Raw genomic sequence first — 24,888 nt, forward strand, 5'->3', positions numbered from 1 at the left:
CAAGGCCGCTTTCCCGAAGTCGTCGAAATGAACCGGGCGTTTCGTTCGGGTGACGCACCTCCCTTTCTCCCTCCACACCTGGCTCGTCCCTTGTGCCTCCATGAACGCCACCATTGACGTTTCTTAAAAAGGATTAACGGCCTAGCCTTTCGTCTCTGTCGGGACGGAGTGGGACCAGCCCTAGGCTCACGCAGTGTGGTACGCTTCCGCTTCTTTCTTTTTCGGCGATGTTTGCGTACCTCCTTTCCCTCGATGTCATCATCATGTCGCTTCGGGACCTCAAAAGTTGAGAAGCTCGTTGGAGCTGGTGCTAAGTCTTCCCTCCCGATAAAGCTTTTTGAACTCTGCGTCACGAAGGACTGTCGGGCCAAATTAGCTTTGTCAACACTGATGAAGCCATTAACTGGGCCCTCTCCGACGGCATCGCTGCATTCCTGAAGCGTCGCGTACTAGCTGTGATTCGCCACTGTGCTCATCATGCCTACATTTGACGATGTCGAAACGTACTCTTGAGGCAATGAGGAGGTTTCCAGCATCTTATTAGGCCCATTAGGGCTGCTGGCACTCTCCTCATCCACGCAAGGAGAATCTTTCGACATCGTCTCTACCTCCAGACCGGCCAAGGCCTCGTTCTCAGCATACTCTACCTCGATGCATTCTAGAATACGCGGGCCCTTTTCTGGCGCGATCTCTGGTTCTAGGGCTTCCTGCCACACTTTAACGTCCATCGCTTTCCGACGCGCCTCACTTTCAGACTGTTGTCTTTCTGTTTCGCGCTTTCTTTCAGCCTCTTGTCTGAGCAGCTCTTCTTTTGTCCAGACAGAAGTTCCGAATATCCGGATCATCTCTGCCTTAACTACCTCGTAGTTGTTCGCGTTCTGCTGACCGAGTCGCGCAACAACTTCATTAGCCTCGCAACGCAGAACCGTGAGTAGCCCTTGACACCATGTGTCGCTCAATTGACAGTTCCTCGCCGGAATCACCGTGCTCACTGCTGGGTCGGCTCACCCTGCTACCCTCACTGAGGCGAATCTTTAATTGCAGTAACTGCACTTCCCGTTCTCCGGCTTCCCTTGCCGCTTCTCGTTCTTTCGCCCTTTTCTCCCGGGCCCGTGCCCGCTCTTCTCTGGCTAACGCCTGCTCCTGTTCCTGCTGCTCCTTAACCCATTGTCTCAGTTCGGCGCCCTCGACGCCTAACTGTTTACCGTGCGCGATCCACTTATCAAAATCCATACACTCCATACTGCAAACTGTCACTATATTGCCACTATAAAACCAGCGCAATCTTATGCAGGATGCAACCGCTTCAACTGTGCGGCTTTATCACCACGCTGTCCGCACGGCTCTCGTTCACCCCTCACTGTCTTACTCTTGTACGGAACGTCGTGTCTCGCGGACGCCAGTTTTGTTACAAGCTGCCACTCTAGCGTTGCCAGCGCGAAGTCGGCGACGGGAATGACCGCAGGTTGGTTCGTTCTGTACGCAAGCACAGACAGTGAAGAGATCAGAGACGCGAGAAAACAAAACAAACTTTACTGTAGTGATATTTCAGCGCACGGGATCTAATACAACACTTCAATACAACTAACAAAATACATCAACAATTGATACAACTAAAAATACATATAAAAACAATAAATCAGCTTACGCGAGAGAACTATTACAAACTACACAAACTAACACCAATAGACTACGGGGGAGAAACTTTGAAGATATAAACAGGTGAAGGCATACGTGTGATGACGGGCCACGTTGCGTCCCCGCCGATCGGATGCGAGAAGTCGAAGAGAGTTCTGGCACGACTGCGATGTCGGCGTTGTTGCAACGCTGGTGGCTCCGGGAGGCTAGGGCTTGAAGGTGACTTCGAGAAGGTTGAGCTAACTCGAGGCGAAGTCCCGATGTCTACATTGCAGACGTTAATATCGCGTCACAACTAGACGAACGGCTAAGTTTAGGTGGCCAGCCGATACAGAGCCACACTAAAAACTTCTAGAAGAGATGCTTGTTGATCTGTTTCTACACCATGTTTGTCAGCGACTAGTCTGCCTAGCAGGGCAAAATCCCGCGCTTAAATCCCCCTCGTGTCTCCTCGCTCTCTTCCTTGGGGACAAGAGACCTCTACATGGGTCCAATCATGCGCATTTATTTGATGGAAACTCCGCCCCAAAAATTTTTTGACCCCACCTCTTTTTAATTGGGAGAGGGCCCTCAACTAGCGAGAGTGACAATCTGTCGGGTTGTTGTCATACGGCTTGGCCTCCAGAGCGTTTCCCACGCTTTTCCCCGTGGGAACGGTCAACCGTTTGGCTCTCAGCCGGTGCGTCTCGTAGTCTAATCCTTGTTCGGGGTATACCACGGCCTTCTACGACCTTGCAGACGCCACCGCAGTTACAAAAAGATCAAATGTCGGCGGCGACGTTTTAAGAAGAGCCCCCATTCTGCACTTCTCGGCTCCCTTTCATGCGCTCGCCGTTCTCACGGTCAGTGGGGGAGTATGGCGCCCGTTAATTGCCGTGACGCGGTTTCGCCAAAAATGGCCGTCCGTGACAAACTTCCTTTGCTGCTTTGCCGCCTCGCTTTCGGTGTGAACCAGCTTGAACCAAACGAAGCTGCTAGAAAGCAGTGTTTCTTTTCTATGTTTTGTTGTTTTTCTTCGAAGAATGATCAATCGAGGATCAGATGAGCCAATCAATAAGCTTACCCTAAACCTTGACGTAGACCGTTACGTCACAGCGTAGCTTAAGGTTTTGGGAGGAATGGTGAAAATAATGTCTATGTAGTAGACGGTTATTGGCGGCCGTAAACAATGACGGACGTTAAGACTATTTAACGCTGGCTTAATCCGAGTTCCAGCCGATGTTCTCAGCAGGAAAAACCGATGAAAGTGGTCAGTGATGAAAAGAAGGAGGCAGCCTTTATATGTCAGGAAGACAGTGGTAACGAATATGATACGCTTCACTTGAGCTAGAAATTCGGCTATCGTGAGAAAGCATACTGCGCTTCAGGAAAAGAGTGCGCTTGCATTGTGTAGGCCATTCATCAGTTGTTGTGTTATCTGAGAAGTGCTAAACTTAGAGACCGACCATTGTCCCCTTACGTGGCTGCAAACCGTGACATCGAAGAACAGACACCTTGTGAGGAGCCTAATTCTTCAGGAAAATCATTTTGAAATTAGGTATAGGAAGGGGAAATTGAATGTAAACGCTGGCGCGCTCAGCCGCTATTCTTAAGCTGTCCAGGGATGCGCTTCATGTCCCCAAATTGAAAGTTGAGTTTTTTTGTGCAACTTACGTAAATGTGTAAGGTAGCACGTTTGGCTTCTCGGCTTGAATAGGTCCTGAGAGTAATGAGTGGGAGCAGTTGTTTAAATCTAGCAATAAACATTGTTTTTCCATCCCTCTTTTGGCTTGGTCTGTTCGTATGGGTTCGAGTGCTTGCTTGTGCATGTGGTCGAGTTTCAGAGAGGTTGTCGAAGTTTTCGGCAATTACACTGCAAAAATTTCGCGTATTTACGGACAGAAAAGCGGACACTGTGTCCAAGAAATAAACACGCTCCACCCTTTCACCAACACCAAGGACACAGCACATGTTTAAAAATCAAAGACTCCACCACTTCGCGAATATTGTGGATATAGCACACGTTTACCTATGATGTTTCACTGAATAGTGCAAAAAACAAGTGTTTCCTCCATCAACAAAAGTTAGACGAAAGTAATCACTTGCAATACGAATGACCTCTAGAAATTTCTACTAATATGGCCGTTGCATACCATCGTTGCATTCATCGCCGCGACGTGTTCTGCACCACTTTTCTTTCGATGAGACTGTATTTGTTCCCAAACAGTAGTTAAGGCAGGCATCGCGGAAAGAGGAACAATTCGACCGCGGCGAGCGCACCTCCATCGTCACTCATCCAACGGCAGTCACTACTCTAGCCACTATCCCGACTGCCCTCCTCAAAGCCATGACGCACACACAGCATAAAATTTCCCAAAATTAACTACTGGGGACTCTGGCGCTGCGATCGTTCAGTGACCATGGGATTGATGGGTAGTACACATTTGCCTAGTCTTCGTACTTGCGGGCGGCGAATCGTACTTGCGGCTTCGTTTATTGCTGTGTTTCGATTTTGTTTTGAAAGAAAGATTCAACCCCTTTAAACTTCGTGACCCAATTTGTAAAGCTAATTCGAAAAAATAGGGTGGTGAAGCGCAATCGCTGAACATTTGCCAATTTTTGTTTCATGAGAAAACAGCTTCAAGCCACACGAACACACACGGAGCCAAAAGCAGGCCAGAAGTACGAAGTTTAGACAAATGTGTGCACTACCCATCATTCCCATGTTCGCTGAAGCGCCATGCATTGCAGCTACCATAGACACTAGCGCCAGAGTTCCCTCTAGTGTATATTGGGAAACTCTATGACACACAGGCCCCAGAAACTCGCAAATTTCAGTGATCACCTGTAGGGGTTGAAAACATGAACCACGGCGCGTGTCTGCTTCAAACAGCCGGAATAGATATACTAACCTCTCTCACCACTCGCACTATTGCTGGATGGATGGATTGGATGGATTGATAATACTGTACCCTTTAGATCGGGCGATGGCTAACGCCACCAAGCCGTAATATTTGTGAACCCCAAACTCTAATTATTTCTTTTTTTTCTTCAAATAGTAAGGTTGAGGACTCGTACTTTGCAGTGAAGGGTTTAATTTTCACTCGTTCCTTGACTTTAGCCACCAATCAGATAACCTCCTTCTAGTTACTTCTACCCACTTAATGTCTATTTTTCCCGCCTTCTCCAAAAACCCCAGTGCTTTGAAAAACTCTGCGCCATCATCCTGAACTATAGGGTGAAGCCCTTCACAGAACATTATCAAGTATTCAAAAGTTTCCTCTTCCTCTTCGCACACACTGCATACCGTGTCTACTGCTTCGTATTTGGCCTAATATGTCTTGGTTCGCAATACTCCCGTCCTGGCATTAAACAATAGAGAACTACCCCGAATATTATCATAGATCTTTTTCTTGGCAATAACCTGCTTAAAAGTTCGATAGATATCTAGTGCGGACTTCCTAATCATGCCAATTCTCCACATATTGGTCTCAGTTTGCTTCACCTTTTTCTTAACCGATAACACTTTTTGGTTAGGCCCCATGCTGTTTTTTAAGTATTTACCAGTCGATTTTCTGGTTCGCTTCCTCAATTTTGTATGGACATTCTTCATGTACAAGTAGCTGAATACCTTCCTCGCCCAAAGCTCCTTTCCCATTTCTCTCAATCGCTTCTCATGTTTTATCTTGCTGCTAGCTTCCCTGCCCGCAAATGATGTCCATCCCATATCACCTCCTACTCCCTGATTTGGTGTATTGCCTTGAGCTTCTAAGGCAAGCCTACCTAATCCACGTTGCTTAATTTCTAATCGTGCTTGAACTTCTGATCTTATGCACAAGACCGCATTGCCGAACGTCAAACCTGGAACCATGACCCCTTTTCATATTCCTCTCACAACGTCAGACCTATTGTAATTCCACAGTGCCCTAATTTTCATCATCACTGCATTCCTGTTACATGTAGTCGCCCCGTATATTTCGTGTTGCCTTAGCTACTCGGCCCCATTGCTTATCTATACCTCCACTATTTGTATTTATCTGTTATCTCAAGCAAGGCCTCCTGTATACTAATCTCACTACCTTCATTATCAATAAAAATCATGACTGCTGATTTTTTCTTACTGAATCTGAAATCTAACATATCTCCATCATTTCTGCAGATGTCCATCAATCTCTGCAAATCTTGTTGTCGGCCATTAGCACGATATCACCTGCGTATATCAATGATGGTAGCGCCTGTTCAATGAATTTTCCTTGTTTGACGAAAGATTGAAGCTCAGTCCACTATCCTCTATTTCGGCCTCTAATCCTTGTAGGCACATCATGAATAACAAGGGTGAGAAAGGACACCCCTGCCTAAGCACTCGTTTTGCCTCTGCAGGCTTGGATACCTGTTTTCTCCACTTTATAACTGCCTTGTTACCTTTAGAGATAACGTTTAAAAGATTAGTGACTCCATCTTCCACACCTAGTGTGTCCAGTATTCCCCACAACTGCTCTTGAACCACGCTATCGTACACTCCCTTGATATCTTTTAGGGTATCTACACTTGATAGGGTATCTATCTTGATATCTACACTTTCATGTAGGGGCGCCCCCGTTGGGGCAAAATTCCAATTCTAAAATGATCAAATACTACATCTGTGCGTAACATCACACATAAAAAACAACTTGTTCTTATAGCAAGTAGTTTTTCCTAAACTTGTGCTGCGTCATCAATTTTTCGTAATAGTTTTTGCGCCAGCTGATAAGAGATCAGCAGCAGCCTATCGACATCATGATTTTTTTTTTCGAAATGTACGGCGGCCAACGGTTGCGACGGCAGGTAACGGCTCGCGGTACGTTCGGATGTGTCTCGGACTGTTCCGTTTCACTGTAAATATTTCGAGCCTCTGCCGACCGGTAGACTCTTTCTCATTCTGTTTATTTTGACTTGTTGAAATGCTTTCGTGAAGGGAATTCAACTGACTTCCAGGGAACGAAGCAACCGTTGAAGCTTTCATCAGATGAGCACCCGTTGCAGGCCCGGACCAGTGAGTAGAAACCACTTCAGTTATTTAAGGACGGTTGCTTGCTGGGCTAGTTGGTTCATTTCAACACATGTAGTCTTTTTGCCAATGACTGTGTAGGCGTCGCACGGTGGCAGCGCATTGCAATATTAAATTTTAATCTTTTTTGTCACAATCTGTCACCGGAAAAGCGTGCGTTACTTGCGGCGTGGCTTTACGTGGGAACGAGTCGCTGACTCAATAAATAATTCTAAAATTATATCGCCAGGTAACACCAACCAAGCCGTTGCGAAGAAAGAAGGCAAATAAATCACTGTCACCGCATGTGTCTTCGTAGCTAGCCCATTTATTAGTGCAAAGAAGCTATGAGTTATTAGTTTACCGCAGTCGCATTTGAGAAACATCACATAATTATGGGTGTAGTTTCGCTATAGTGTGACAAAGAAAGTGCCACATGAACTAAAAATACTCCTTTTTCTGCCACAGACTCCTGGCCCACCTGACATGGAAGCAGCTGTGTACACTCGGCAAGGAACCTGCTGTATGACATGCCTTGTGAAGATGCAGCCCCGAGTGATACACGTGTTATGAGGTACCATTGCATATATGTATAAAATAGAACTGTTTACTAGTTAACTCAGTTTATTTGTCAACTATGGAAAATTCCATGCATTCTTTATGCATTGATCCATGCATTGATATCTGGTGATGTTACTTGTTTTTCCAGATTGCCATGCACCGACAGGATGACTACCCCCGAATGTTCACTCTGCAAGCACGTTGAAACATCTGAACGTCCAATATTTATTTATTTATTTATCTATTTATTTATACCTATATCTACTGCGCCATCAGGGGGCATTGTTGTAGGGGGGGTTCACAAATCCAAAGTACATTTAAATCAGTGGGGACGTGTTGCTTTGCACGGCACGCAAAAAATAAAAACAAATGAATAATATTAAATCACAGCATACAATATCATTGTGGCACCACATACTCCTTTAAAAGGGAAGGAAATGGTGTGGAAGGGGCGGTCACGATGTTTTCTGGAAGACTGTTCTATTCTTGTATAGTTTTAGAGAAAAAGTATTTGCATACGTTGATGTTCGGCACATATATTCACACATTTTCAAAGGATGGTCCCGTCGTGATGAGATATATGTTGGTGGTCTGATGCATTTGTTTTTATAGATCCCAGTTTTGTAATTTATTATGTCATAGAGAAGACATAGCCTGATATATTTACAGCTTGAGGAGAGTAACGGATTACCAAGTGAACTAACAATTTCGCTAGACCTTCTGGTGAAGTCGTAATCACCCGTCACAAACCGGGCGGCACGCTTCTGAATGCGCTCCATTGCATCAATATTTACCTTTGTGGCCGGGTCGCAGGCAGTGCAAGCATACTTTAAATCGGGCGTACTTTTGACACGTAAAGAACTTGTTTAAGAACAGAGGGGGCAGTTCTGAAATCGCGGCGTAGGAATTTCAGCACGTGACTGGCTTTAACTTATACCATGTGAACATGATCATTCCACAATAGTGTGCTGTTAATGAGAACGCCAAGATACTTGTATTCATTTACAATGAATAACAGTGTCCTTTCTATGAAGTAATTTGTGATAAAAGGCTTCTTTTTCTTGGTAAACCTAACGACACAACACTTTGACACGTTAAGCTGCATATTCCACGTACTGAGTCAAGGTCTTTCTGCAGTTGTTCGGAATCTTGAGTGCACTTAATTTCACGATATATGCAGCAGTTGTCTGCATAAAACCTCACTTGACTGTCAACGCATTCAGCAAGATGATTGATATAAATCAAAAAGAGAAGCGGTCCCAGAAAGGAGCCTTGTGGCACTCCTGAAATGACGTCTTCATGTGACGACGACGCGCTATCGTTGATGGTGCATTGTTTCCTGCATGAGAGTTAAGCTTGTAGCCATGTCAGTGTGTTAGCAGATATATTGAGACACAATCATTTTAGTAAAAGGAGCGAGTGTGTAACAGGGTCAAAAGCCTTGGTAAAGTCTAAGAAAATGCAATCTATTTGGCTACCGGAATTTAACGTTGCGGCGATGTCATGTGTAAATTCTACGAGTTGCGTATCGCAGGAAAGCACTTTCCGGAAACAATGTTGTGTTGGTCAGAAAAAATTGTTAGTCTGAAAAAGCTTTGCCAAGTTCGAGTATATAGTATGATCAAGTGTCTTACAGGACACACACGTTAACGAAATGGGCCGATAGTTGCAAGTACTTGACTTGTCACCACTCTCGAAAATAGGAATTACATTTGCTCGTTTCCAGTCATCAGGTAATGCACCCTGCAAAAAAGAATTTCTGAACACAGCTGTAAGAAATGGGTTTATTGAAAGGGCACAGTTCTTTAAAATGAAGTTTGAGATTTGATCTGGCCCTGATGCCAAGTTTGATCCAAGGTTTTTTTAAAAGAGATGCAACACCTTGTTCTAAAATTTCAAACTCCACCATTTCCGATAACGTCACTGTGTTGCACATTGTAGTTTAAACCACTGACGTAACCGAAAACACAGACTGAAAGTACCGGTTAAAGCTTTCAGCTTTACTTGTACTGTCCGACAAGTATTTAGTACCACCGTTTATATCAGGAATGTCACCAAGAACCTTTGTCTTTCTTTTACCGTATTTCCAGAAGAGTTTCGGGTTAGTTTTCACCTTAAGACTCAGATCACTCAAGTATGCTTTCTCTGCTTTCCTCAGATTTTTGGTTATCTTCTTACCAAGTAGTTTCATCTGTTTGTATGTCTCAAGGTCTAACGTTTGACAATATTTGCGATAGAGACGATCTATTCTGTTTATGAGCAATCGGAGTTCCTTTTTTAGCCATGGTTTATCATTTCGTTGTTTGGATGATATGACTCGCGATGGTACAAAAGTTTGAGTTAGAGATAACAGTTTTCTTTGTAGCTCATTCCACAAGCAATTAACGTCAGAACACAAGAATAGTTCTTAAAACTCAGATAAATAAGCGTCTACGTATGTTGAAATAGAAGCGTAGTCTCCTTTTTCATATAAAAACACCTTTCTGGTCCCCGACGCTCATTGTTGAGCTACAGCTAAGCACAATTTAACAAGAACAACGTCGTGATCACTAATACCTGGTACTGTAACAAAAGAGGAAGCAAGCGTTTGGTCATTGCAAAAAAGAACATGTTTAATATGTTGTCACAGGTCCCGTTAATTAGGGAGGCGATCACCGGGCTAATTCCAAGGGCCGAAGTATCGGCCCCCCGAACCGCACCACGAAAGCGTGGGCAATTTGAAGTGGTCCTTTCTGGCGCGCCAGCGGACGCCGCCTGTGGCCCAAAGAACAAGTCAGAGCCGAGAGTTGATAAACACACAAAATTATATTCTCAATAATTGCAGATCGAAAACAATACACAAGAATGCACACTCCACAATAGTTGCATACAATATGTCACCAATCAAACAACGTACTACACAGTACAATCAGCCACACTCGAAACAACGGACACAAACAACAATACGCACTACAATGCAGTCGCATGCATTGAACAACCAAGACACTTGAAGACTAAAGAGATAGTAAACCTATTCAGTCCTAAGTTCTTGGAACAAAAGTCTGGATGATACTTTTCCGAGAATCACTCAAAGTCCAGCGTTGTTGTCGTTCCGCTGCCCCCGAAGTTTCTCTTCCAGGAAACCTCTGTCGTTCCGCTGCCCCGAAGTTTCTTTTCCAGGAAACCTCGCGTCTTCAATTGGCCACTCTCCAATTTCATACTTCTTCGCCGGAAACATGTCGGCTTCACACACGCAGCTGTTGACACGCGCCTTCGCTCGATAGCGGTAAACACACACTCTTGCCTGTAGTTCGAGTCGTCACCCCCCAGGTGGATATCATCTTCTTCTCCTGCTTTGTCTCTACGGACAAAACGTTCGCCGACTACACGGCGGAATCCCTACGCGCTCTGGCGCTAACTTCCGTTTTCTCCTGATCTCTCGTCTCGGCTGTTCGATTAAATACCTTCCGCGCGTGATTCCAGAAAGTTCTCATCATTTCGTCGGCGGGATGCGCAGCGAAGGCTGGGGAGAGGGCGAGATGGTTCGAAGGTCGTCCGCGACGGATGACTCAACCCGGCATCACCACGCCCCTTTCCATCTAGAAATTTCCAGAGCTTGCTCGGCCGCCGATGTGGGGTGAGGAGGTTCGTTGGCGAACCTACGCTTCCGAGAGGAGAGGCGCGCGCCCGGGGAGTCGTTGGATGTTGGTTTTCTTTTTTTATGGTTGACCTCGCGGCGTCACTCTGGCGCTTCGTCCCGAGAATTTTGCGGCGTGCCCTTTTTTAGTGCTCGTTTTGTGACACTGCCCCCCACTTTAGGAATATTATTTCATAATATTCAAAACCACACAAACGAGCACGAACTGTCACTACACACTTAAAGACTGTAACATAGTCTATTGCTCATGGCACGTCACATTCACAGTAGATCACTCAATACAAATGTACATTGCAATTCAATCTCACAACACATGAAATATAACCACAGGTGCATGAGTACAACACTCCATCACATATTCCAGACAATACAAATGTACAAAGTTCTCTCATTACAACATTTACTATCCTCACATTATCACTATACATCACATCACCGTGACAAACATGTGTACTCACTCGACATACAGTTGTGGCACAGGAAAACAATCACATTAACTTAACATATAGCACTGTCAAACGAACACATTCCAAATCGACTTCGATACCTATCCGGTGCATTTCGAGCGGCGCTTGCGCCCTTTTTTGTGGTGCTCTCTCAATCTCTTCTTATTGTTTTTGCTCGTTTTGTTCCGGCGAGCTCCTCCCAACGACGGTATCTGAGGTGGCGTCTCAGCCATCGTTGTCACTTCCGACACCTCTAGCGGGTCATGACGCTCAACCAATCCTGTCCGGTTATTCACCCGCTTGTTCATGACCCGACATTTGGCCTGGATGGCCGACTCCGTCATCTTTACATTGTCGGCCAGTTGAGGTCGAGCCGAAGTAAGCCCAGCTGCCCAGCACGTGAACTCATTCGATACGTTGATGTTCTCATTCACTGTCTCTTGCGCCCAGGCTTCACCTTGGGCTCAAGTGAAATCCTTCGCGGGATTGTTCTCCGCTGTATCTCGCGGTCCCTGTGTCGGCGGGGGCTCCATCTTCGGGTCTTCCCCCAAACGTTCTGGTTCGTTCGGCCCTCGCGCCCCGTCGATGTTTCCGATGACGAGGTCGTACAGGGAGGTCGTCATGCATAGAGCCGTAACCTTCCCGCTGAAGTACGGGGTTTCAACCTCAATCTCTGCTTCGGGAAGCATCCGAATTGTACTCTCAATTAGGCAAACTGGTTTCGTTTTGCCTGTTAACTCACTTTCCCGTACCAAATTTCTCCGCACGATAACAGTGGAGCTGCCGGTAACTCTTAACACCGTAACCTCCTTGCCCACAACTTTTCCAGGATGCGTTGGCATTCCCTTCGTAACACCGGTTGGCTGTTTTGTCAATATAGCACACACAATAGCAATTTTCTCCCCATTTTACAACTCTACGAATCCATCGGTGACAGCATTATTACCGGATTTCGGTGCCGCTTGCACATAGGATACCTGGTGAGTTTCACTCGCTCCGTTGCGAGATGCGTCTGCCTGCTTTGTGCCCAGTCTGACCACACTTAAAACATTTTACTACCGTAGGGCTCGCAAAGTTAGTACGACAGTTGCTCGCGCGATGACCCACTCGGTTGCACAGAAAACATCGCGGAACGCTCTTCGGTGCACGCTTCATTTCTTCGGGAGCCGATTTTTTCAAATCTTCAGGACACTACTTCTTGACCTTGGCCAAATTAGTGCTACCTTGCGCTTCCAAGAATTGATCAGCTAATTCAAGCATGTCTTCAAGTGACTTAGCTCTCCTCTCTTTCAAGTACAGCGACAGGCTTGGGTGGCAACTATTAAGAAATTGTTCTCTAATTAGGAGCTCTCTAAGCTCATCGTACTCCTGTGCTGTCCCTGAAAGTTCAATCCATCTGTCGAAATAATGGCAAAGTCGGGCGACATACTGCGTAGCCGTCTCACTATCAGCTGGCTTTCCTGTCCGAAATCTGTCCCGGAAACCTTCCACAGTAAATCTAAATCGCTTCAGCAAAGCAGCTTTCACCTTTGCATAGTTGGCTGCATCGATCGGCGTCAGCCTACCGTACACACTGAGCGCTTCGCCACTCAAGCAGGTACTCAAAGCAGTTGCCCGTTGATGTTCCGGCCAATTCTTGCTCCTTGCAATTGTCTCAAATCGGTGAAGGTACGCGTCAAGGTCGTCCTCCCTTTCATCAAACGCTACGAGCAGCTTGCTTGGGTTCAAGCGGAAGCCATGATCTTCCCGTTCGCTGCTTTCAACTCTAGCTTGGACGGGAGTTTCACTTCGCTGTTGCAAACGGAGCCGCTCGAGTTCGATCTCGTGCTGTTGCTGCCGTTCCCTTTCAGCCATCTCCGCTTCTCTTTCTTCTCTTGCCCTTTCAGCTGCCAATTTTCTCTCTCCACCACCTCTTTCTCCTTCTGGCTTACCCACTTCCGTAGTTTGGCGCCAAAAAGACCCATCTTCTCACCAAGAGCGACTAACTTTTCGAGATTCATTGTGTCTCAAAAATAAAGTCTTGCCGCGTGCAAAAAGTATCTGCCTAAATCAGTCTATCGGAACACTCTCCTGCACTCGTTAACGAGAACACTGAGCAACACACAAAATCGTTCCGATAGCACTATCAACAACTCGAGGCTCTTTCTCACTACTTTGGACACACTGTGCACCAAAAAGTTCTTTCGCGGACGCCAGCTTAATTGTCACAGGTCCCATTAATTAGGGAGGCGATCGCCTGGCTAATTCTAAGGGCCGAAGTATCGGCCCCCCGAACCGCACCACGAAAGCGTGGACAATTTAGAAGTGGTCCTTTCTGGCGCGCCAGTGGACGCCGGCTGTGGCCCAAAGAACAAGTCAGAGCCGAGAGTTGATAAACAAACAAAATTATATTCTCAATATTGGCAGATCGAAAACAATACACAAGAATGCACACTCCACAATAGTTGCATACAATATGTCACCAATCAAACAACGTACTACACAGTACAATCAGCCACACTCAAAACAACCGACACAGACAACAATACGCACTACAATGCAGTCGCATGCATAGAACAACCAAGACACTTAAAGAATAAAGAGATAAAAAACATATTCAGTCCGAAGTTCTTGGAACAAAAGTCAGGACGATACTCTTCCGAGAATCACTCACTCAAAGTCCAGCGTTGTTGTCGTTCCCCTGCCCCCGAAGTTTCTCTTCCAGGAAACCTCTCTCGTTCCGCTGCCCCGAAGTTTCTCTTCCAGGAAACCTCGCCGAAGTTTCCCTTCCAGGAAACCTCGCGTCTTCAATTGGTCACTCTCCAAGCTTCATACTTCTTCGCCGGAAACATGTCGGCTTCACACACGCAGCTGTTGACACGCGCCTTCGCTCGATAGCGGTAAACACACACTCTTGCTTGTAGCTCGAGTCGTCACCCCTCAGGTGGAAATCATCTTCTTCTCCTGCTTTGTCTTTATGGACGAAACCTTCGCCGACTACACGGCGGAATCCCTACGCGCTCTGGCGCTAACTTCTGCCTTCTCCTGATCTCTCGTCTCGGCTGCTCGATTAAATACCTTCCGCGCGAGATTCCAGAAAGTTCTCATCATTTCGTCGGCGCGATGCGCAGCAAAGGCTGGGGAGAGGATGAGACGGTTCCAAAGTCGTCCGCGACGGATGACTCAACCCGGCATCACCACGCCCCTTTCAAAATAGAAATTTCCAGAACTTGCTCAGCCGCTGATGTGGGTTGAGGAGGTTCGTCGGCGAACCCACGCTTCCAAGAGGAGAGGCGCACGCCCGGGGAGTCGTTGGATGTTTGTTTTCTTTTTTTTATGGTTGACCTCGCGGCATCACTCTGGCGCTTCGCCCCGAAAATTTGACGGCGCGCCCTTTTTAAGCGCTCGTTTGTGACATATGTTTGCACTAGTACTGCACACCCTCGTGGGGGCTGCCACAAGCAGATGTAACTGAAGGGCATTCACGATTTCTTGAATAGCTCTATGTAGCAGTGACTGACTGTGACTTTTCGGTTTGAATGAGGACCATGCAACATCGAGTAGGCTAAAATCACCCGCAACTATAATGTATGTTGTAGTGAGGGTTGACAAAATATTGCTTAGCGTCAACAAAGGCTGGAGTGCTGTATTACTAGGGGGCCTGTAAAAGGAACCAACAGCCGCAGTTGAGCCACCAATCTGCATAACCTTACACCACACAGATTCACACAAGTCACTGACACCATAAATACGAACGCTACTGATACTGTTATGGATCATTAGGTATACACCACCAGCGTGCGCCGTGTGGTTCTTTCGGTATACTGCATAGGTTGACGGAAAAAGTTCATGATCTGCGAAGGTGGTATCGAGCCAAGATTCTTTGCCAAAAACTATGTGAGGTTTCATCATCATTATTATCATCATCATCATCAGCCTGACTACGTCCACTGCAGGAGAAAGGCCTCTCCCATGTTCCGCCAGTTAACCCGGTCCTGTGCTTGCTGCTTCCAATTTATACCCGCAAACTTCTTAATCTCATGTGCCCACCTAACCTTCTGGCTCCCCCTAACCCGCTTCCCTTCTCTGGGAATCCAGTCAGTTACCCTTAATGACCAGTGGTTATCCTGTCTACGCGCTACATGCCCTGCCCATGTCCATTTCTTCTTCTTGATTTCAGCTATGATATCCTTAACCCCCGTTTGTTCCCTAATCCACTCTGCTCTCTTCTTGTCTCTTAAGGTTACACCTACCATTTTTCTTTCCATTGCTCGCTGCGTCGTCCTCAATTTAAGCTGAACCTTCTTTCTAAGTCTCCAGGTTTCTGCTCCGTAGCTAAGTACCGGCAAGATACAGCTGTTATATACCTTCCCCTTGAGGGATAGTGGCAATCTACCTGTCATAATTTGAGAGTGCTTGCCGAATGTGCTCCACCCCATTTTTATTCTTCTAGTTACTTCACTCTCGTGATTCGGCTCTGCGGTTATTACCTGCCCTAAGTAGACATAGTCCTTTACAACTTCAAGTGCACTATTACCTATCTCGAAGCGCTGCTCTTTGCCGAGGTTGTTGTACATTACTTTCGTTTTCTGCAGATTAATTTTAAGACCCACTTTTCTGCTCTCCTTGTCTAACTCCGTAATCATGAGTTGCAATTCGTCCCCCGAGTTGCTCAGCAATGCAATGTGTGGTTTAGTCATGTCTAATAACGAAAAAAATTCTATTCTTTTGTTTTTCAAACTGCGACATTTAACTACGATGCACGTTGATTCATTTTTTCTCAGTTCTTTTGTCAGTAAAACGGCATTTCGAGGTGATTGCTATCTATGACCAGGCACACTCTATCTTCAGCACTGTTTTACAGGAATATTTGGTCATTCATGAATAAGTTATTGAAACGAAGCTTAAAATCACCACGCTTTCCTTTAGCGTATTGTATCAATTTTTGCCTCTCTAGCCTGAATTTGGGTGAATAGTCTTCACTGATTCCAAAGTTACCCTTTAGCTTGCCAGAAGACTTCAGCACACGTTCTTTTTTTAAAAAGTTAGAAACTTTATTATGACGGGCCTTTTCCTCACCGCCGAATATCGGCCTAATTTGTGACATCGCTCAATTGCATCAGGGGCGATTCTCAGCTGTAAGTCACTAGAACAAAAAGAAATAACTTTTTCCTCTGATTGTGCCCACGTTTCATTTTCATTATCAGGGAAAGCATAAAATACCAGGTTATTTCGACGATCCCTACTTTCGAGGTCGTCCTGACAATATTTCATAGCCTGACATGCACGCGCAAGCACTCCACATTGAGCTGCAAGTTGCTCAAGATCTTTTTTTGCCCGTTATATCAAGTGGGGTGTTATTTTCTACATGCGTTAATCTATCATTTGCATCTGCCACTCGCTGCTCAAGCGGCTGTTGCTCTTTTCGCACTGAATGTACTTCGTCTGTTATTTTTTTGCTGAAACGCTTCGGCATTAGCTCGCATAGAGCTAAGTTCACCAAGAATGGCAGACTGAGAGATCTGTATTGAAGGTAATGTCATGATAGTGTCGCACATCTGCTTTTCCCGTTGCGGTGTTAGAGGGCCTGTGTTTTGCTCTATATCGCCACATAACAGCAAGATTGCTTTCATCATTTGACCACACGCGACAGCATTCGCGTGCAAGACCGACAGGTAGCAAAGCACCGAAAACAAAACAGCAGTGGGATCTGGCGCCGAATTCTTGAATGGTCTACCGTATACCGGGAGGTAAAAGTTACTAACCCGAAGCAATACTCGACGTAAGTTTCCAGCAGCTATGTCGGCGCCAGATCTCAAAGTGGTTGAATGGTGGGTGTGCTTTTGTAGTGCTTCTCTGTCGTGATGCTTCCAGCGTTGCCAGCTGCATATCCGCTCGCAGCCAAACGTTGATACCACTCGCAGCGCCGTCATGTCGAGTGGCATTCGGACCGCTGGAAAGCAAGGAATTTCAATGTAGAAGTCTTGCGTCACAGAAATGTCCGGCAGAGCCGGACACACGACTGATGATGTGGCGTCCAGGGCAATTGCTGTCATCTGCATCAACTGAAGAAATACTCGACGTAAGTTTCCGGCAGCCATGTCGGCGCCATATCACTACAACAAGTCGTCTCGAACCTCACATATGCAATACTGTGTTTGTGAATGTTTTTTCACGCATATCGTGAAGGGGTGCTTTAGATTGGCCACAAACAAGGAATATACTCTTCAATAATGTTGAAACTATAACACTATTAGTTAGATTGCGTGGAACTGCTGAGCTCAACAACACAGGTTTGATCCCAGTCACATTGGCCATATTTCGATGGGGGGAAAATGCTAAGACGCTTGTGTTTAAGGTTTTGTTCGATTCGGCTGCACCACATGATCTATTTTACAAAGTTCTGCACCTCCCGGTTTCTTTCCAGAGGTGCAGATATGGCATCCTCTAAACCGTGCCATTCATTTCAAAAAGCGCTGGATAGGTACAGCACTTAAACTAGTTCACGATTTTCCGGTACCTCCTACTCTGACGGCCCTGGTTTGATGCCGCCGCACCTAGAGCTTAACAAACAACATAGCATTAGTCGTAGGTGCCAAACCCGCCTCTACAAACGCGGCATGTTCTGCCCAGATGTATGCACCTCATTTAATTAGGCGAACAAAAATAATGATTTCACCTTGTCATTCACTTGTGATGCCGCACTGCTGAACTCGTGCTGCACAAGTTTTGAACTTCTCGTGCACAGTTGTGAACAAGTTCCCATTGGTGCAGGTGAACTAATTTGACCCTTAAAAGATGGATGGGCGATAATATAAAAGTTGTGAAAACACGAGGTGTCAGAGCAAATGTTTCGACAAACTGTCTTGTCTCCTGCGAGAATACAATGTCATTTGTTTTAACCCCTGGAAGCCAGAATCAATCTAAATTTGCCCACTATTGTACGCCTCATGATTACTTAACAGTTGACATGTGAACCGCCAGAAATTATTATTTGCATTACAAAATGAACACTCCTACAGTGAGAGACATTACAGGCTTTCCAACATTTAGTTGTGCCATGTGACAATTCAGGAACTACACCTAGAACTGTTTTGTCCTAAGTAATTGTGTTTAGCTCATACAAGTTTACAAAAAAGAGGCACCAAAGCTCATAAGGCTGCACTCGATTGCTTTACCGTTGCACGTATGTTCAATGGGCTCCTAGAATAATAAATCATAAAGGTGATGAGCACTTGCTGCACAGCTTGATCAAAGACGTAAATGCTGTCGTGAAGAACAAGATTGAGTTCATTGGATGTGGTACTGGTTTTTTTTCATATAGAAGAGAAACGTCTCAGATTTACTTGAGCACATCTGCATCTGGTTAAATTGAGTTGTCATAGCTATAGTGTCTACCACTACGTAGTGAAATTCTGTGCACTACCGTCATGAAAATAAATCTAGTAAATCGCACAGGTAGTTGAAACATGGACGGTCATGACTAATTCACAGCCACACTGCAACATATTACGTATTTCAAGTCCTAACCTCTGAAAGTAGCAGGGAGAAAACAACCTAAGCTTTCAAGCACAAGTATACTGAAAAATTAAACACAATAACAAGTGTGTAGTAAATGCAACCTTTATTGTTCCAGTATATGAACAGATCCACATCAGGTACTACCAATTGATTTCAGGAGTTCTTGCTTGCAAGAGAGTGCTGAAGTTCTGCCGATATGTCTATGCAAAACAGAGATTGTGCTCAGAGCTGAGCAGATAGTATACTGTAAGAGCGCCAACAGAGATGTACAAACAACAAAATCGTACAATGTGTGCCTAAAGTTTATTTTCTTAGAACTGGGCCTTTTTGATCTGTAAGCACGGACCTCTTAATGTTCCTTAAGCATACATGTTCGCTGTATACTCTACAGACCGGTCATTAGAGCGACAACAAATTTTTGCTGTAGTAACTGTGTAACTTAACTTTAAGAATAAATGTAGCAAGCCTGAAATATTCTTCTAGCCCCATCACCTAACTACATATTACATATGATATGGGCTCACGGCTGAGAATTAAAACTAGTGCCTACCCTCGATACGACGCGACATTGCACAATTGTGAAATGTTCAATGTAGCATTGTAGGGCGAGAAGGGCGAGAAATATTCAGTACTGCACGCATCCGCAATTGCTTATTTGATTAATTTAGCAAAACTACATTGCTCTCACTTTTCGAGCTATGAATCGGCAATGTGCAAGTTTACTCCCCAATTCCACATCATGCATTCACTTCACTTCAAGATCAACACTACAGTGCAAGCGCAGCATCTGACGGCAGAATCGCACCCTTGTCTTGAATCCACGCTAGAAAACTCGAACGCTGCAACACAATGAGAGCAACGTTCATTCAGCCATTTCGAGATTCAGTTATATGCATATGCTTGTTAGCTTTCAATAGTCTTTACACATGGGTTAAAAGCTTTCAAAATGTATAAGTGACTTGTTTTGTTCGGACCCGACCGTATACCCTGGTTGTACCGGCTTGGACACACGCAATCAACAATAGAAACTTTACTTGATTGACGTTGTTTTTACCAGTCGAGGCAAGTTAGGTCACTGGGCGATAATTACATACGCGAAGCGCAATTTAGGAACGAAAAAAAAAATACCAGAGGAAGCGAGCAGCGTGAAAGCCGCGAGCCCCCATCTCCGGCAATAAAATGCGTTGCTTTATTGTTGATGATAATATTACCAGCGCCATCTTGCCTCACGGTATTGCTGTTCTGTACGCCGCCGCTACGTATTTGCATGCTATTTTGATACAACAGCCCAAAGGTACAGTTTCCGTTCTCTAAAGTGGTAAGTGTTCTGTGGCACACACGGAAGGGGACCTGGCTGGCGCTGCTTTTTTATCTGGTCTGCATCTTGCAGTTGAGTGCCTAACTTTTCATTCACTCGCTGTTTGGGAAACAGCTCGTGCCACTAATGATCTGTGTCATATAGTACCTAGGCAATATCTCAGATTAGGCAACTTCGAGTAAAGTCGAGGCAATAAACGCAGCGCTCTTTTGTCGATGTTTTCGCGCCACTTGTATCACGCATGCTTTTTCTGAGACGGAGTGCGTACTGAGAGCAAAAAACACAGCATTTGCGAAAATCGCGGATTGATTGTGTTTGCCGTGTTTAAATTTAAGCGTGACATTTTCATTGCGCTCTAATTACTTGTCCACAGCAGTTTCATTACTCTATGTCGACCGTGTTCGGGATTGTCAGCACCGTAGTGCAGCCGTGTAATGTGTGTGCCTCCCTTTATGCGGGTGGCGTTAGGTGAGTCCACGGAGGGTGAGCCTACTTGCGGTACCAGTACGCCGCTGCGCCGTAAGGCAAGACGATATCTACTGTGAAATTTTGGCGCGCTGCAGCCTACTGGCGTGTTCTTCCCGTCGGGTCAAAGTTAATCTCCGCGTTGTCGAATAGAAGGTGGCTGGCAGCTGGTAGCACCGAGGTGCGAACAGCCAGAGATAACTTTTAACTCAAGAAACCTAAAACAACATGTGGATTCTTCCCAAAATCTACAAACCACAACTCGTAAAATGCGTTTTAAAAAATAATAAAAAGCATCTGGGCTTCGTCTGCCGCGGTGGTATAGTGGTTTTGGTGGTCGGCTGCTGACACGAAGGCCACGTGTTCGATGCTGGTCGTTGCAGTCGCGTTATGATGGATGAGTAGGGGTAAAGGCGCGTGTACTGTGCTATATCAGTGCGCTCTAAAGATGACCACATAGTAAAAAATTCCGGGTCTATCCACCACGGCGTCCTTCATAATGATATCGTAATTTTACGATGTAAAACCTCAGGAGTTATTTTTGAATATCTGTTAATCTTCAATTTGGTGACTACAAAATTTTTTGTTTAGAACAATCATGAAATTTTCAGTTCATAAAGATTGTGGTCCATATTGGGAATATTTTTATGGAGAGATAACATTTACTGAGTTATGACAGTTGATACTACCTGATTATCAGAGTTTTCTTTCTGTGGGCAAAGAGTAATTCGATATGTGTACAGCGCGAAATAATTTTTACAGCTGGTGAGAAAGTTGGAAAGTTGAGGGGTTTTTGTACATGTTTGGTGGTAAATTTAGCATAGACAAGGTCTTTGTAACAAACTATGGTAAATTACATATTTAGTATTATTCTTCATCGGTTACTGTCATAGAAAGTCATCAAATCGCTTTTTATTTTAAGAGATAAAATCATTTTGTGTGGTCGCTGGACTCTGTGCTTGCCCGTGTTTAGACCTTGGAGCAATGCGTCCTAGTGGTGAGTACTAACTGCAAAGGCATGAGGAACATTTAGACAAAGATATACATTTCGTTCGTGCTTACTTTATTAGTTTGCTATCTAATACTAGCCTGCATGAGTAAACGAGATATCCAAACCGTACTACGGTGCATTTAACCACATGAAGCTATCTTCTGACAATTCGAATAGGGTGCTTATGCAACACTGTTAAATGACAGCGATACGTTCAACAACTTATTACCTGTGTGATAGGAATTTGAAGTGGAAAAAACACAACAATTAAGAAAAGGACCTATTAAAATCAGAAAAAAGGATACGTTTTTGCCATGAACCAATACAGCTGTATAAAAGTGACAATGCTTACTAATAAAGTGACAATGAGGTGCTACCTGCCGTTGGGTATATGCAGCAAAGTTTAGACGCATGGATGAAAAGAAAAGGAATACAAAGACACTGCTAATTAGTGGCGTTTATTAGAGCCTCTGCAGAATATATACCTGGTGTTACTTCCAGTTAAGGACTGCTGGTCAAAGATTGGAAAAGTGAAAAAAAAGCATTTAACCTATAGGAGGGCACTTATATGAAGGTAGTTGATTCTTTTAAGGTGAAGCTTCATTGAAAAGCTTTGTCCTTTCTCTTCAGTTCTCTCTGAAGTTTGCAGGGTGAGAGCTACTTAATATCTTTGATGTCACTTCCTCCTTAAAAGGACAGAGTTGATACCTTAATGTTGTTAATGAAATAGAATGGATTCATTTTTCACTTGAAAACAGAGTTGATACCTTATTATTGTGACCGAAATAGAATCAATTATTTTTTCAATTAGAAACAAACCTTACAAAGTTATTTCAGCAGAAGCTTTTACAATCATAAAAGATATGCCTTTTTTGCACACTCTCAAGTCTATGTGCTTTGGTCATTACTAGCTGATAAACTGTAAAATAGTTTGCATGGCGGGTTGGTATAGAGCCATCCTTTGTATACTAAATTGGAAGGATCTTATTCTTTTCAGAGAGAACTGAATGATTAGAGGGCAAGTAATTGGCCTAAGTGATTAGATTCAAGATGTTTTTGAAGTCCATATACACTTACTTTCATTTTTCGTGGCATATATGTCATTTAACACGCTCGTTATAAACGTACTGTTTTTAAGTTTTGTTAGTGTTATACCTTGGATATCATTATTCTTCACAGTGCAGCAAAGGGCACAAAAAGAACTTTAAAAAGTGTGGTTTTTAAACATTATCATGGACTAAATCCAAGTACAATACAGTAAATCTCGTAATTCGTGGAGATTTATTTCATGTGAAAGATTCAATGAAAGCTCTCTTGGCTGCACTTTTTTATTCCTTGAGTCAATTGTTATTGAGTTGATATATATTTTTTAAAACTTAGAAGCTGTCAGCATATCCTGGGGTTACAGATTTGTCAATCGCACTGATGCCTCAGGAGTAGCTGATGGTACAATATTGTGCCTGCACTCACATCTGTGCTTTTAGGAGCACAGACTTCAGGTTTATCAAAATCAAGTGCATGCCATGGTGCCATGATGCGCACAATATAATTTCTGCCATATAAAAAAGTGCTTCATTGTAGCTTGTTGAGTCATATATGAGTACATGTTATTGCTTATTACATTTTCTAAACAAGGCTAGCCAACATTTCTAAGGCAATCAATATTGCTTCAGTATGATGCCTGATTATTTTTTTCCTGGGGCATTTACAACCACTAGTGTGGCTATGTACACCACCTGGAAGTCCAAGGTTCAAATGCAGCGGCAAGTGATATTTACTGCACTTTTAATGGAAAATTTTCACTCGTTATAAAGCTGCTATTATTAACAACAGATGCACTGTTGTACTGTCTCCTTATTGCTTACTCAGAGATTTTCAAGGTGCATTCTTGCTGTTCCTGAGTTAACATAGGCAGGGAATCACAAGTGGGTTATACACACATCCTGCAGAGAGTAGTGTGCTGGCATGCACACACGTGTATGATGAAAACGGTTTGACATCGTGTTAGACAAGTATGTCACATTATTCATGTCACAGGGTAATGACACAGCAGTTACAATGTCACACTCACTATTTATTCTCCTCCAGGTGCTGCTTCTATTGTTCTTGGGCCAGCTGTCGCCTCTCATGCCAGCGCCACTATGACTGTTCATGCCACAAGCACCTTGGTGACCCAATGTTGCATGAATTTGTGTCACTGCATCACCAGCAAATTATCAAGCGCCATCATTTTCGCTGCAATTTCCACTGCCAATTCTGGACGGTTCAGCGTTCAGTCCAGCAGCAAAGAACAGTGATAGGTGATCAAGCAGCTCATAAGCACGCACATATCTTCGTTGCATGAGGCTATAGCACTACAGTGAAGATTTCATACTCATTGTTGATGTTCTTCCATGTTAGTGAGTGTGAAACAAACTGTACCATGTAGATGATGCTTATTTTGCTGTCATATTCTAGGTTACAATTTGCTTCCGACATCGCACATTCAAAACATAGCCTTCGAACGGTGACCTTCAAGACGCGCAGTTGTAATTTCTGCATTTAATTTTACACTGACAACCTGGAGCCGTAGTCAGTGTAAACATTTAGTGCTGGCAACCTAGCCAGAGTATTTTAAACATAGCTGGCACATTGGTACTGTGTTTGACAGTGTACCGATTTCATCACCTAGAGCACAAAAAAGTCAAAATAGCACTCAGTAGGGCATCCAGATTTTTGTTCGTAATTTTATATTACTTCAGTGGGATGAGTGGCGGTGCCGTGAAGTTGTTTTGTATAAAAAGTCAGCAACTATACCTTGATTTTGAGAGTGCATGCTTAGGCCACTTTTCAACTAGTAAGATCAGACCCATCATTGCCAACCTGTATAACAATCGAGAAGTTTATTCTGTGATGAGTAGCAGCTTTCCTGTTGCAAGGCAAGGACTCTAGCTGTAAGTTCGTAAGATAATTTTTAAATATGAATGCAGCTTTTGTAAGTCCTTTCAAGTGACACAAGACTTGCTGGTCTTTTTGACTGTATACATTTTTTACTTGACATGGGCTCTCAGGTTGACACATTGTTTCCATATTTTTCTAAACCTCTTGATAGGGTTTCTCGCTACAAATTTTACTAACACAGCAAAACAATCCTCTGAATATGCTCACTTGGGCTAAAGACTTTCTTTGTGCAGACCTCCGTTTACATCTGTTAATAATGACAACGTTTCTTCTGCTTATGTGACATCTGCTGTATTCTAAAGAAGTGTGCTCAGTGGAGGCCTGCAGCCAGAGGGGTGCCCCAGGAGTTTGTCCCCCGCCTCCAAATTCACATGTTGTGGGTTGGCC

Source organism: Rhipicephalus microplus, chromosome X, assembly GCF_043290135.1.
Source record: "Rhipicephalus microplus isolate Deutch F79 chromosome X, USDA_Rmic, whole genome shotgun sequence".
NCBI classification, from domain to species: domain Eukaryota; kingdom Metazoa; phylum Arthropoda; class Arachnida; order Ixodida; family Ixodidae; genus Rhipicephalus; species Rhipicephalus microplus.